This window comes from Vanellus vanellus (genome assembly GCF_965231255.1).
Source record: "Vanellus vanellus genome assembly, chromosome: Z".
Classification (NCBI taxonomy): domain Eukaryota; kingdom Metazoa; phylum Chordata; class Aves; order Charadriiformes; family Charadriidae; genus Vanellus; species Vanellus vanellus.
In genome coordinates this window covers 65,794,416-65,810,263 of record NC_138908.1, presented here as the reverse complement: position 1 = coordinate 65,810,263, position 15,848 = coordinate 65,794,416, and positions in this window count along the sequence as shown.

Genomic DNA, 15,848 nt, shown 5'->3' with positions numbered 1-15,848 from the left:
AGGTCATAGAACAGATCATCCTCAGTGCTATTACACATCACATGCAGGAGAACAGGGTGACTAGGAGAACCCTAGTCAGCATGGGTTTATGGAAGGCAGGTCATGCCTGACAAACCTGATCTCCTTCTGTGATAAGGTGACCCACTTAGTGGATGAGGGAAAAGCTGTGGATGTTATCTACCTGGATTTCAGCAAAGCTTTTGACACCGTTTCCTACAGCATTCTCCTGGAGAAACTGGTTGCTCATGGCCTAGACAGGTGTACTCTTTGCTGGGTAAAAAACTGGCTGGATGGCCATGCCCAGAGAGTGGTGGTGAATGGAGTTACATCCAGTTGGTGGCCGGTCACAAGTGGTGTCCCACAGGGCTCAGTGCAGGGGCCAGATCTCTTTAATATCTTTATCAATGATCTGGATGAAGGGATCGAATGCACCCTCAGTAAGTTTGCAGATGACACTAAGCTAGGTGGGCGTGTTGATCTGTTTGAGGGTAGGATGGTTCTGCAGAGGGATCTGGACAGGCTGGATCGATGGGCCGAGGCCAATGGTATGAAGTTCAACAAGGCCAAGTGCCGGGTCCTGCACATGGGTCATAACAACCCCATGCAGCGCTACAGGCTTGGGGTGGAGCGGCTTGAAAGCTGCCTGGCAGAAAAGGACCTGGGGGTGCTGGTGGACAGCTGGCTGAATATGAGCCAGCAGTGTGCCCAGGTGGCCAAAAAGGCCAACGGCATCCTGGCTGGTATCAGGAATAGTGTGGTGAGCAGGACTAGGGGAGCAATCGTTACCCTGTACTCGGCACAGGTGAGGCCCCACCTCGAGTACTGTGTTCAATTTTGGGTCCCTCACAACAAGAAGGACATTGAGGTGTGGAGTGTGTCCAGACAAAGGCACAAAGCTGGTGAGGGGTCTGGAGGACAAATCTTATGCGGAACAACTGAGGGAACTGGGGTTGTTTAGCCTGGAGAAGAGGAGGCTGAGGGGAGACCTTGTTGCTCTCTACAACTACCTGAAAGGAGGTTGTAGAGAGGTGGGAGCTGAGCTCTTCTCCCTGGTGACAAGTGATAGGACAAAAGGAAATGGGTTCAAGTTATGTCAGACGAGGTTTAGATTGGATATTAGGAAAAATTTTTTTACTGAAAGGGCTATTAAACATTGGAATAGGCTGCCGAGGGAGGTGGTGGATTTGCCATCCCTGGAGGTGTTTAAAAAAAGGGTAGATGTGGTACTTGGGGACACAGTTTAGAAGCGGTTTTGTCAGGGTAAGTTAATGGTTGGACTTGATGATCTTCAAGGTCCCTTCCAATGTCAGCAATTCTATGATTCTTTGATTTTTGAAAGGAAAATAATACATAGCCTTGAGAAATACAGTAGTGGGAAACAGCAGGAGCTGTCTGCCAGAAAATCTATCTGATGTCAGAGGAATGGTGTATTTGCCAGGAAAAAGACTTGCAAGTCTTTTGCCAGGGGTTAAATATTTGGGCGATTGGGCTGTTATGCAGTCCTCTCTTACAGCACACACAGCTCCATAATGAAATGGGGAATCTATGAAAGTTGAGCTACATTGACCTGGGACAGTTTTGGAATATTCTTCATTGGAGGTCTTTTAAAAAAGCTTAGGATAACATTTGTTAGAAATGAGATAAATGACTTCCTCAAGATCCTTGAGCTCTTTACCTGTGATTAAGTTCCTTTATATAGTTACCATATCAAATTAATTTTTATTCCTGACTGCTTGCGAATGGCAATGTGTCATACTTTCAGCAGGGTGGGGGAGGTGGAGCTTAGCATTATTTTTGGGGATGAAGTCATCCTTAGCTGGGTTTGTAATATAGGCTTCAATGTCTAAATTTAGGTGTTTGCAAATGAGTTGTTTTAAGCTCCTATCCATTTTTATTGACTTGAGTTTTCTTGTTGACTCTGACTGTTCTGTAACAGATCTGTGGCTTAAATAACTTCTGAGAAATAGTACTTTCAAAAGGTCTTAAATTCCAGTTTCTTACATTTTATACAGAAAATGAATGTGCTTATTTATCCGGTCATAACTTTCAGATGTATTTATAGCAGCAGCTTTGCACTGCTCTGTTTTCCTTACATGACTTAAGAGGGCTAATCAAAATAATAATATTTTCCTTGGCTGCCTGAGCACAAGGGAGGCAGGCAATGTGCAGAAGCAGGGCAAGTCTGCCCTTTTTTGGCAGCAAAGCCCTCATAGCCCAACCTATGCAGCTGACTACAAGCTGACAGTTCTAGAGCAAATGCCCGTGCCCTAGCAAAACAGGTTTGGAGCCAGTGATCATCTCTTCATGGTTATCAGCTTTCTGTTGTGTCTTGGGGGTCACAAAATGAAGTCAGTGCACTTGCATTTCTCCCCTGCACAGTGCTCCATGCAATGGTGACCAGCTGAGGGGCAGGATGGCCATGCAGCATCACCACTGCCAGCATGAGGGGAGGATGGAAACGGTCTGCTGGGACTGAGCTCCTCTCTCTCACCACAAAGCCACAGAGCATTTTGTGTCTTCTTAGTGAAGAGGTCAGAAAGTTTATCATGTGCAAACCTCAACTATGAAACTATGCAAGCCACACAATTCAGATTTGATTTCTCAGTGACCACAGTTTCTACATCTCGTCTGACGTATACAGAAAATGCAGAACCTGTTGCAAATCTGCAGACCCCTAGCAGGTGAGGAGAGGGAGGAATACCTAAGGTTGTCCCATCTGATTTCCATCCCAGGTTTAGAAACTAAGTTTATGGGACTATACCACTGATAACTGATATGCAGTACTTCAAGAAGAGAAACAAAATCCTTTCAGAGCTCAATAAAGCAAGCTTTCAACTTGCTTCAGTTAGGCTGCGTCTGAACTTGTGGGTATATCTGTGGCAAACAATTCCCATGCATGCTTCTTGATTCTTCATGGGATAATTCATTAGACTAGCAGAAAAAAGATTTCCAGCCTTCTATAAATATGTTATGAGAACACTGAAACCTCTTCAGTTGAGTTTTTCAGGGTACATACCAATTAGCGTGAACAGGATATTTAGGTTTCTCTCACTTCAATGCTGAGTTGTTCTTGTAGAAAACAAGGTTTCACTAACATTGTTAAGTTCAAAAGATACACAGTAGAACTCATTTTCTAGTATAGCGCTACATGTTTCCTTTAAAAGATATAAGCACTAGAGAAGACTGTTCAGTTACTCACGAGGTAGAAAATGACCAATTTTATTTTTCACAATTAGCGACCTCAATATTCTTTGGCAATTTGACATAGTTTGAGCACAGTATGTCACGTTCCTCATCAAACAGATGGAACACGTTTTTGACATATACTACATACAAGGTACTGTAGCACTCTCACTAATGAAAAATGGGGCACGCACTGATTAGTATGCCCCAGTCACAGCACAAGGCTCTGTAACTATCAGGGAGGGGGAGAAAGTGCACACACAGCTCACTGGATGACTAGATAAAAGCACCCTTGCTCTGATTTCTTCAAGTTCAGTCAAACCCTACTGGAGATGAATAGAAACGATTGCACAAAGAAATCTCAACCTAAAGGATATATTTTTTAAATTGTCTCAGATTATCCCGGGGTTTATATAGGTATTCACTGGGTGCAGTCATTTCTGCACTGCAGTCTGTTACTGATTTATTCAGTCTTATATTGAGTCTGAATTATGCTGGTGCTTCAGAAGAATGCCTGAATACCATTATGCAGACGACAAGAATATACAATATCTTTACTGAATTAAAATAAATAGATGTGGGTAATAGCTGTATTGCAGGTGTCTCCACTTCAGGAGACTATCCTGGCCTTTTTCCACCTGCAAGGATCCCTCAGGGCTACTGACTGTGCCTGCTCAAGTACGCAGCTTTCTCCAGCTGTTTTAAACACTCTCCTTTCCGCACTCACTTTAGTCCCACTGACTATTGCCTTGTGCTGTCACAAGATCCAGGGCAGACGGAAGCAGCTGAAGGACAAGACAAGAAAATGCTTCCTTCTGTACAGTAAAGCACAGAGGTAGTGTGCAATATAAAATTAATATACACTAAAGAGTGCTGATAAGTTTACAGAGCAGAAAAGGTGGTCTCCCTAAGTGGGAACATAGCCAATCACAGATGACTGGCACGTGTCTTCTTCTGCTTCATGTGCTGACGTGTGCCATCAATCCAAATTTATCTCCCTAAAGACTTAAATCAGCTAAAGAATATGTGTTATCTATCACAGGCTCTGAACATCAATGTAGCCCCACTTTAAAAAGGAAAAAAAGGAGGAGTGTGGTGGAAAGGAGTGAATGCATTGATGTATCTGGAGAGAGGGCTGCAATCCCACGTACAGCATGCAACCAGGGCTCTGGTAGGATTTGCCTTAGCTTTGACTTCTTTATCAAAGAAACTCAATAAAACTCAACAGTCACATAGGAATCGCAGCTTCTCCTCCCCCAAATATGGTGGATCAATAGCCCAACTGAAGCACGTCTGTACCAATGCACACAGCATGAGCAACAAACAAGAGGAGGAGCTGGAAGCTGTTGTGCAGCTGGAAAACTATGATACAGTTGCAATCATGGAAATATGGAGTGCTGCAATGAATGACTATAAACTTCAGATGCGATAGGCAAGGGAGGAGAGGTGGTAGGGTAGTGCTGTATGTTAGGGAGAATTTTGACTGTATAGAGCTTGACGATGGTGATGAAAGGGTCATGAGTTTATGAGTAAGAATCAGGGGAAAAGCCAACAAGGAAGATATGGTGGGAGTCTGTTATAGGCCACTCAACCAGAATGAAGAGGCAGATGAAATATTCTATAAGCAGCTAGGAGAAGTCTCACAATCACTAGCCCTTGTTCTCATGGGGGACTTCAACTTACCGGATATCTGCTGGAAATACAATATGGTGGAAGGAAAACATTCTAGGATGTTCCTGGAGTGTGTGTAAAATAACTTCCTGACACAGCTGGTGATTGAGCCAACTAGGGAAGGTACACCACCAGACCTGTTGTTTGTCACAGAGAAGGACTTGTGGGTGATGTGAAGGCTGGAGGTCATCTTGGGCATAATGATCATGAAATGATACAGGTTTTGCTTCCTGGAGATGTAAGGAGGGGGGTTAGCAGAACTGCTAACCTTGGACTTCCGGAGGGCAGACTTGGGCCTATTTAGGGTCCTGGTTGTCAGAGTCCCTTGGGAAGCAATCCTGAAGGAAAAAGGGGTCCAGGAAAGCTGGACATTCTTCAAGAAGGAAATCTGAAAGGCATAGGAACAGCCCATCCCCATGTGCTGACAGGGAAGAAGAATGACTTGGTTGAACAGAGAGCTCTAGCTCGCACTCAGGAAAATCACGGAATCACGGAATTTTTCAGAGTTGGAAGGGACCTCTAGAGATCATCTAGCCCAACTCCCCTGCTAAAGCAGGATTGCCTAGAGCACATTACTCAGGACTGCATCCAGGCGGGGCTTGAAAATCTCCAGAGAAGGGGACTCCACCACCTCCCTGGGCAGCCTGTGCCAGTGCTTTGTCACCCTCATAGTAAAGAAGTGTTTCCGTGTATTTGAACAGAACTTCCTGTGTTCTGACTTGTGTCCATTGCCCCTCATCCTGTCACTGGGAAGAAGGGCCAAAGCCCAACTAAAACTCAATCCGGCTACTGCCATAAAAGACAATAAGAAATGTTTCTATAAATACATTAGCAACAAAAGGAGGGCTAAGCAAAATCTCTGTCTTTTATTGGATGCATAGGGAAAACATAGTGACCAAGGATGAGGAAAAGGCTGAGGTACTTAATGACTTTTTTGCCTCAGTCTTTAGGAGTAGGACCAGTTGTTCCCTGAGCACCCAGCCCCCTGAGCTGGTTGACAGGGACAGGGAGCAGAATAAAGCCCCCATAATCCAAGAGGAAATGGTGAGTTACCTGTTACACGACTTAGACATACACAAGTCTAAGGGGTTGGATGGGATCCACCTGAAGGTACTGAGGGAGCCGGTTGCTGTGCTCACCAAGCCACTTTCTATCATTTATCAACAGTCCTGGCTAACTGGGAAGGTCCCATTTGACTGGAGCTTAGCAAATGTGACACCCATCTACAAGAAGATCTGCAAGGGGAACCCAGGGAACCACAGGCCTATCAGTGTGACCTTCGTGCTGAGGAAGGTTATGGAGCAGATCATGTTGAGTGCCACCACACAGCACATACAGGACAACCAAGTGATCAGGCCCAGCCAGCATGGGTTTATGAAAGTCAAGTCCTGCTTGATTAAACTGATCTCCTTCTATGACAAGATGACCTGCTTAGTGGATGAGGGAAAGGCTGTGGGTGTTGTCTACCTAGACTTTAATAAAGCCTTGGACACCATTTCCCACAGCATTGTCCTGGAGAGATTCGCTGTTTGTGGCTTGGACAGGTGTACTCTTCACTGGGTAAAAAATTGGCTGGATGGCCAGGACCAAAGAATTGTGAATGGAGTTAAATCCAGCAGGTCACAAGTGGTGTACTCCAGGGTTCATTATCGGTACCAATTCTGCTTAATATCTTTATCCCCTGGATGAGGGGATCAAGTGCACCCTCAGTAAGTTGGCAGATGACACCAAGTTGGGTGGGAGTGCAGATCTGCTTGACAATAGGATGGATCTAGACAGGCTGGATCAAGCATCCTGGCTTTTATCAGGAATGCTGTAGCTGGCAGCACTAGGGAAGTGATTGTCCCCCTGTACTCAGCACTGGTAAGATCCCATCTCTAATACCTTGTTCAGTTTTGGGCCTCTCACAACAAGAAAGGCATTGAGGTGCTGGAGCATGTCCAAAGAAGGGCAACAAAACTAGTAAGGCATCTAGAACACAAGTCTTATGAAGAGCAGCTGAGGGAACTGGGGTGTTTAGTCTGGAGAAAAGGAGTCTGAGGGGAGACCTTATCACTCTCTTCAACTACCTGAAAGGAGGTTTTATCGAGGTGGGGGTCGATCTCTTCTCCCAAGTAACAAGTGATAGGACAAGAGGAAACAGCCTCGAGTTGCACCAGGGGAAGTTTAGATTGGATATTAGGAAAAATTTCTTCATGGAAAGGGTTGTCAAGCATTGGGACAGGCTGCCCAGGGAACTGGTTGAGTCACCTTCCATAAAGGTATTTAAAATACATGTAGACATGGTGCTTTGGGACATGGTTTAGTGGTGGACTTGGCAGTGTTAGGTTTATAGTTGGACTGTATGATCTTAAAGGTTTTTTCCAACCTAAATGATTCTATGATTCTATAAATTTGAACCTTTAGCACAGGTGAAAGCACAAAGAAACAGATAAATTTGAGAAAAGCAATAAGAAGACCCATTAGTGAGGTCAGTGGATATCTGCTGAACTGAGGAGAAATCATTAAAAGTGCTGGAAGAGTCTAAAGACCAGGGCTGGTATTTGCAGTGTTGCTAACTGCTACTTTGGGAAAATAAAAGCTTGTTCGTACAAACACAGGACAGGAGAAAGAATTCAAGCTAGTTTCTTTGTCTTTTAAAAATTTCTGTCTGTTTTACTTGCAAGTGTTTCCTAGAAGCACAAGAACAGGTTATCAGGCCTATTTCCCTTTTACTTCATGATACAGAGATGGAGTGCTCCTGCCATGAGCTGTGTTGGGGCTGGAGCTGAAGCAGAACATGCTTCTTTTCTCCAATCTTAATGGTGCCCAGCCATATGCAGCCAAGTGTCCAATGACATGTACAGATTATGCCTAATCAGTTACGCAGGTGAGCTTTTAAAGAACTCTGTTATAAATTCGTAAAATTGTGTAGACTGGATCCTGGGTTTGCTAAAGTTGAAAACTCATACTGGCTTTGACAGAATTGGTTTTTAAACTTTAAAAGCACAATGAAAAAATCATTTGGAGGGAACTGAAATGTGAAGATAATGAAAATTAAATCTTTTTGAGGAAGAAAGGAAAGAACCATTTTGTCAAATAGAATTTTCATGAGACCATGTTTTATGGTACTTATACTTTATTCCTGCTCCCAGATATCAGCTGGGGAGTTAGCTAACATAAAACTTAAAGTGCACTTGATCCTCTGTCTCTTGTTGATACAGCATACATCTTGATTTCTGTGTTGGGAGATTCTAATAGTGTCTTCCTTGTCTCACCATAGTCCACTACCTGTAGTCTGCAAAGTCTTTCCAGGTGTCTGAATAGCTTAAGCTAAATTCAGGGGTGTCAATGGGCAGAGCCCCAAGTACCTTACATGGGTTTGGATGCCCTTGTCTTACTAAGCTCGTCTGCAAATGAGCAAAGTATTGGTCTTTGCATTGGGCTTCTTACGTTAACTGGGAGGTGGCCTTGAATCTTTCTCTCTTCCCACATCTACCCTGAATGTTGTGTTGGTTTGGTTTTGTTTTTTTTTTTAATGGAAAGTTAATCAGAATCTTTAAAACAGTTTTTTTTTTTTTGTCATAAAGAAATTTGATGAGCAAGTTATATTCTGTAATTTCTACTTTATTACAAATATGGTATATTTACTGCACAACCAGCACGATAAATTGTTCTCTTGTGGATTTTTTTTCACAGATTGTCTAAATATATCTCACTAGTAGAGTGTGACATGTTTGCTTCTCAGATGTCTTGATCTTACTAATGTTGTTCTATAAATATGTTCCATTATGATATCTACTAACATAAAAAGTATTTCTCTTCTATTTGTTCAGTTGCTTATTTACTTACCGTTATTCTGGTTTTTCCCTTCTGTCTGGGTAGCTATTAAAGCACTCCTCATGTTTCCTGTAGGCACTTTCTGAACTTATGTACCAGCACCTGCTAACAGGGCAGAATTCCTGCCAGAGCCCCTCTCTGTTCTCCTGAGCCCTTCAGAGAAAGACAATCAAAAAACCACCATATACCATAGCGATATAACCTTTTGGCATTCAAATCAGAAGAATAAAGCAGAGAAACTGAACCTCCAGATGTCTCATGCAAGCAAAAGAGGAATAAACATGTTTTAAAAATATATATGTGTTCCTTTTTCATTACACTAATATATTGTTTTGCGAGTGAAGTCCTGCACCTATCTTGTAGAAAACCCCCCCAAAATTGCTTATAGTTTCTTTCATTATTAGACTTTTCTAACGATGTTACAGAATCTTCTGAGTTCCTTACAAAGCCTCACTCTTCCTGTGCTATTTATGCAGAGAACAACTTCAGGTATCTGAGAAACAGGCAGATGCTGCATGCATCTCTGCTGATAATTAAAGCAGATCATTTAAATCTACTGAGTTATGCTTATTCAGGAAAACTGCAAGGCCAAGATTCAATGATCAAGGCTTTTGCTTTAAAATTGCTAAGCTGCTTGGAAAAGCAAAGATGGAAAACAGTTGCACAGAATGATACCTGACCCAAGCTGTCATATAGACCACTTTGAATCTGAAAAAGGCTGGTTGTTTTTGTTAATGTTTGTTATTGTTCACACCTAGACTTGCTGGCTCTGGTTGGCACCCACTGCTGAAATGCTGAAGTGTAACAAGTGGGTTCCTGCTGGTGCTTTCCACTAGACTGTCAAAAAAAAAAAAAAAAGTTTAGATGTTTTTTTATTCTTTGTTTAAAGCCCATTTTCATGATATTCCAAACCCTGTTCTGTGGACTCTTAAGCCTCAACAATTACCTGATATTTTGGGTACTCATTAAAACTGAAATTAAGATTTTTATCATTTAAGGTTCATTTGTAACTTCTGCAGAAAACCCATCATCACAAATCACCACTAACAAGTATTGCTGTTGACAGACCCTCCAGAGGCCATTGATTGAATAGGCTTTGACCCTCAGCTGCATTTCTCTCAGAAGTGGCAGACAATCCCAGGCACGTTGAAGGACTTGTTTGCTCAGGCTCCCCTTTCCTAGGCTGATGCATTTACACCAACAAAATGGCTGCAACAATCAAGTCAGTCTTGTTCCAACTTAGGTCTCTGGGATGCTGTTCACTTGGTTATCTTTGATTTATAACTTTTCTTACAGAAATGTGTTCTTTGCCTTATTGTTTAGTGGTTGTCACCTCCAGAGTGAGACTGAATCTCTTCTGCCTAAACTGGGACGTGGATTCAAACTTGGTTTTTTTACCTCGCAGCTGGACAGAAGGTAGGTGACTATAGTGACTACAGGAGGTACTGATCTAAGCAAGAAGGCAGTGTTACGAACCAGAGTGAAACCAAAAGGGTGTATGTGAATTTGCTACAGCATATCCTTTGCTTGTGATTCTGTCACAGAAAGGCTGCTTTCCACCATGGACTCAGATCCTCAGATTTGAAAGATTGCTTAGAACTACCACTGTGTTAGACCTGACCTGGTATACCACTCCATATTTCAGAGTTATTATTATTTTCAATTAATTTCAGCACTTGGATCATTTTACATCAACTGCAATGAAATGCAACATTTCCAATTACACCATAGATTCTGGCAACTTCCTTTCTGTCATCTTTCTTGTCATTATGTGGTGCATTTACATCAATAAACTTGTTAGTTTTCCTTGGATCATTTTCATATTCAGCAGTACCACTTTGTTTTTTAATGAGAGAGTGAAAGCTCTGTCTGTTTCTCCTGCTACCTTAGCCTCAAGAATAATTTTTAGCTTTGCTAATGTGTGAGGTCTGTTTCAATTTTCTTTTGAAGCTCTGAGTGTCTCCATTGTCTTGTGGACAGTACTTTGATGATCCTTTGTGAATGATATTTCTTTCTCTCACAGATCTCCAGGTTTTAAAAAGATCAATAACATCTGCAGTACATGTTTTCTTATTCCTCTGCTGAAAGTGGTAGGTAGGAACATAATTACAACAGGAAAATGACTTGCAAGGTAAATGCTGCTTTTACATTTACTGAAGTAATTTATCAAGGTAATAGCATAGCAATGGTCAAATGGAGCGTGGTAAAAACATCCTTGTGTGTTCCTTGCAGGCTTTTCTGTGCTGAATAATGGAGAGGGTTTTGCTGTGGTAGTGGTGCATTGCTATCTTGTGTGATTAGAGATTGCCACGAGCTTGTGTGGCAACCTCCACTGAAACATTCTGGTTCTGATCTCTAGCATGGATTTGGTGGCTGATATTTTTTTCTACCAAACCTTAATGTGTGGCCCAAATGAGCTCTTTAACTTTTGCTTGTAGTTCCTCTGAAATATTGGCTGTCCTGTAAGGAAAGCTTGGTTTGTAGCCTAAGGAAAGCTGGTAAATCTGTATCAATGAGTCTGGGGCTATTTGGCCATCTTGTCACAAATTCTTATGGTTTTGTTGAAGTAGGCAAGGTAAACAAGATGGTTTGAAATTATTTTATTTTATTTTATTTTGTATCTCAAGGGAATATACTTGTAAAAGGCCAAATATTTCTGTATCTCATGTAAGAATTAGGCATAAAGATGGGACTACAGGACAAGCAGTCAGCCTGTTCCCACCCAGGTCAGCACTGGATGTATAACAAATGCTGTCATGGTGTTGTATCCACTTGCACTTGCATTACCCATGCAAGACCTTACATAAGGGAAAAGTGATTTTAGGTAACATAAAAACTGAAACAGAACAAATTTCACTAGTTGTCAGTCACAGCCTGATGTTTACCAGCACCAGAGGAGTGGCAGTCCACAAAGCGGACCCTGCTACCAAGTCCCCAGGCAGGAGTGTTCATGACGTCCCATCAGCGGCCAGGCACTGGGTAGCTTGTGCCCAAATGTCAGGCCCAGGATCTCTAGAGGACAGAGGACAAAGGACATTAGCTGACCAGTCCTCTTCATGTGTCTGGGATTTTTCTTAGTTTGGGGACCATGTATAGTCTTTGGGTATGCTTTTGTGCATTGTGTTGGAGCTGACAGTGATATTTTCACTCGTTTCAAGTATGTTCTTTTGAAGTACAAAAGAATACATCTTTAGGTGCAAGAGAATACATCCTGAGATACATCTAAACTGCTGGTTTGAAAGCCCTGCCTTACCGTCTTGCAGAGCCTGATATTTATTTTATCTGCTATTTGTTGTTCTGCTGCAGTAGTAACTACTTTTTTCCAACCTCACATAAAATTCAGCAAGATGCAACCTATTATCCTGAAGAGATGACCCTACTTGTTAGTCTGTGCTGAGAGATCCTATCAGACAAGATAAACCTGAGGCAGCATCAGGAGACTGCTAACGTCACGTCCGCTGCTGGATATAAGATGACAACCGAGGCCAGACCTCACACAATTCAAGAAAACAAAGGCGGCAATATTCAAGACCTGGGACAAGCAGCTCACTTCCAGTGTGACACAACAGACGTACCCCCATGAAGCACTTCAGCAGATCTTCAGGAGGGACCACACCACATCCTTTTTGTTTCAACTTCTGCCCTGTGAGTTCTGGGATCGACCTCTTTTGACTAGGAATAACATTAGGTTAATTTAAATTTATAATATTATAAATTATAAAGTGTACTATATTATTTATAAATAATATCTAAAGGCAGATTACATGTAGGCAACCAAATACCGAAATTCAGGTCACCTATGAGACAGTCTGAGGTCAGTAAGTGACAAACATCTATGCAAACAAACGGCACAAAAAATGCTAAGTGACTATTTGACCTGAAATAACTGGAGTTGTCCTCCCCCATACAATATGCCACATCTTTAACAGCATGGTGAATTGAATCTGATAAGTAATTGGGACTGTCTCCATCTCCTTAAAATAGTTTCTGCTATTTCATCACTTCAGAGTTAGACCAACTGCTGTGATATGCTGCGGCACAACAGCCGGTCTTTCTGCAGGGCTTGTGCCCAACAAGTTTTTTTGGTAGTAGCCTGCTGGAAGTGCAAACAACACGCGTTTCCAGGCTGAAAGGTAACAGTTCAGCTAGCCTTACTTTTCTGACACTCCTCCTCTTTTCTCTGTGTTTGAGAAATAAATCACACTTGACTGGCAGATTTAGTTAGGATACTAAGTTCCCTAATGCATTGAGTGCGGGTGTGAGCTTCCTGGGCTGAAGGGCTGTAGCCCCTCCATAAACAGAGTTAATGCTTGTACATGGTGCTATATTGTGAGATGCTGCATTGACAGTGTGATTGCAAAGTCCTTTTAGGTAGGCCCAAATCTACTTCGGTAATGTGCATGAAAAGATAACTATACAAAACTGTGTGTTTTTTTTAGTTCAAGAGCTAATAGCAGTGATGTCTTCTATTCAGCTGGCTCAGCCCTATGATGCCCAGATTTTTCTGAGCTTTGGAATATTGTTTTGCTTGGCCGTGGCTTGAAGACATCTTTTCTTAATGGATGATTGCTGCTAACAACAGCTTAAGAAGCATTCTCTGTGTGTTGAGATTTTAGAAGTCAGAAGCATTTTTGCTGGTTCTATGGAATAAATAAAGGAAGAATTTTCCTCTAAAAAGGATGTAAAGTTTTACAAACTTCCTTATGTTTGAAAAGATGTTAGCAAGAAACATTTGGAGCAGTGATCAGAAGATGCAAGAAAGAAATGTATAGAGCAGAGTTAACACAAAAAGAGAGACAAACAGCCTGTTTCCTTAAACAGCATGCTAGAATTTTTGGTTCACTGGTGAATGATGAATTCTTCAGGGAATTTTCTTTTAAAGTAGGCAGAGTGTATAAAATGTATACCAGCAACATTGACATAAGAGAAAGCCTAAAAGATACTGAAGGGAAAAGTATGTTCCTTATTTGTTTTATTGTTTTGTTGACGTGTTAGAAATGTGTATGTTAACAGTATAGTACATATTGTACTTCCTTTCTTTCTAGATAGCGTTCCTCACTGCATTTTAATCATTCTTTGATATTTTGGTCAAAAAGCTGAAGTTGTTGGGGATATGGTGCTTTATCCTTCTGACTGTTAAAAAAAAATAATCACTAAACGGAAAAAACCTCAGTGCTTGGTATTTTTATTGTATCTAGACTTTTCACTATCAAACAAGAATAAAACCAAACCACTGTGAGCTGTTGGAATGGGGTGCAGGCAACTTCAAACTTCTGTTGCCGAAATGCCCAGGTTGGGGGAACTTAAATTGGTGATTCTTGATCTCACTTGCTTTTTTGGTTTGTGTCTGTTCTTAGAAGTGTAAACCACCAGTAAAGAAAATGCTGGAAGGCACTATCAGCAGGAACACTTGGAGCCACATTATCCATACCAATCTAAACTCTGAACAAAAGATCTTAAATAACTGAAATGTGTAGAAAACACAGGAGAACCACTGTCTGCCACAGGCCAACAAGCACAGTGGAAACCATTACAGGTCCCTCTGGCATTGCCACAACAACATGTCTCATTTCTCAGGCTTCCCTGGCAGAGGGGATTCCTCCCTGTGCTCTGTGAAAAGAGAGCAAACTTCATCTCATCATTAAAGCTCAGTATCTGTAAATCTAGAGTCACAGTAAATTAGCCCTCAGGATTTGTTTAAATCCATGCCCCTCTCCTACCGTGTTACCATGGGGGTGTGAACTGAGATCAGGCACTGGTTCAAGACAGCTCTGGGCTGAGCAGTGAGAGGAACAGTGGAACAAGAGCTGAGACATTCAGGCTGTCAACCACTTCCAGAAAGTCCCGCTGAACAATTTCTGTGGTGTCAGTAGACTAACCATACTGGCTGGCCTGGTCTGGCCACAGCTGTGGGGTGATTTTGTAAAAGCCATAATACTCTGCCTCACACGGCCTGGGAAAAAGTAAGTAACCTTTACACTATTGTAATTATTCCAGACTGAAAAAGAAGTGAAATGAAAAAGAAAGGAATTTTGTATAACAATGCTGCAATTCAGCAGCAACTAGTGCTACAATTCCATTGCTTACATACCAATTTCCCACCAAACTGGAACTAATCAGCAGACATTGCATACTTCTTTAATTATCATGTATGGTCTGTTTCGAGTCTGAGAGGAGAGAAGGGAATTGAATATTTGTAGCATAGCAATTTTGCATTAGCATTTTTGTTCTTGCCACTCTTGTTCTAATACTGCAGACACATTTGTGCACCAAGAAATGCTTCAAAAAACTCACATGATAATGTAAAGATGGGGTTTGGATGTGTGATGAACTCAGAATCACAGAATCACAGAATCACAGAATCACAGAATTATCAGAGTTGGAAGGGACCTCTAGAGATCATCTAGTCCAACTCCCCTGCTAAAGCAGGATTGCCCAGAGCACATTACTCAGGACTGCATCCAGGCGGGGCTTGAAAATGTCCAGAGAAGGGGACTCCACAACCTCCCTGGGCAGCCTGTGCCAGTGCTCTGGCACCTGAACCGTAAAGAACTGTTTCCGTGTATTTGAACGGAACTTCCTGTGTTCTGACTTGTGCCCATTACCCCTCGTCCTGTCACTGGGAACCATTGAAAAGAGCCTGGCTCCATCCTCCTTCAACCCACCCTTTAGATACTTTTACGCCATAATAAGGTCTCCCCTCAGCCTTCTCTTCTCCAGGCTAAAGAGTCCCAGCTCTCTCAGCCTTTCCTCATAAGGGAGGTGCTCCAAGCCCTTAATCATCTTAGTTGCCCTTCGCTGGACTCGCTCCAGCAGTTCCCTGTCCCTCTTGAACTGGGGAGCCCAAAACTGGACACAGTATTCCAGTTGTGGCCTCACCAGTGCCGAGTAGAGGGGGAGAATGACCTCCCTCGACCTACTGGCCACACTCTTCCCTATGCAGCCCAGGATTCCATTGGCCTTTTTGGCGACAAGGGCACATTGCTGGGCCATGGATAATTTACTGTCTACCACAACCCCCAGATCCTTCTCCTCCAAGCTATCTCCCAGCAGGTCAGCCCCTAACCTGTACTGGTGCCTAGCATTCTTCCTCTCCAGGTGCAGGACCTTGCACTTGCTTTTGTTGAACCTCATTAGGTTCTTCTCTGCCCAGCTCTCCAGCCTGTCCAGGTCAC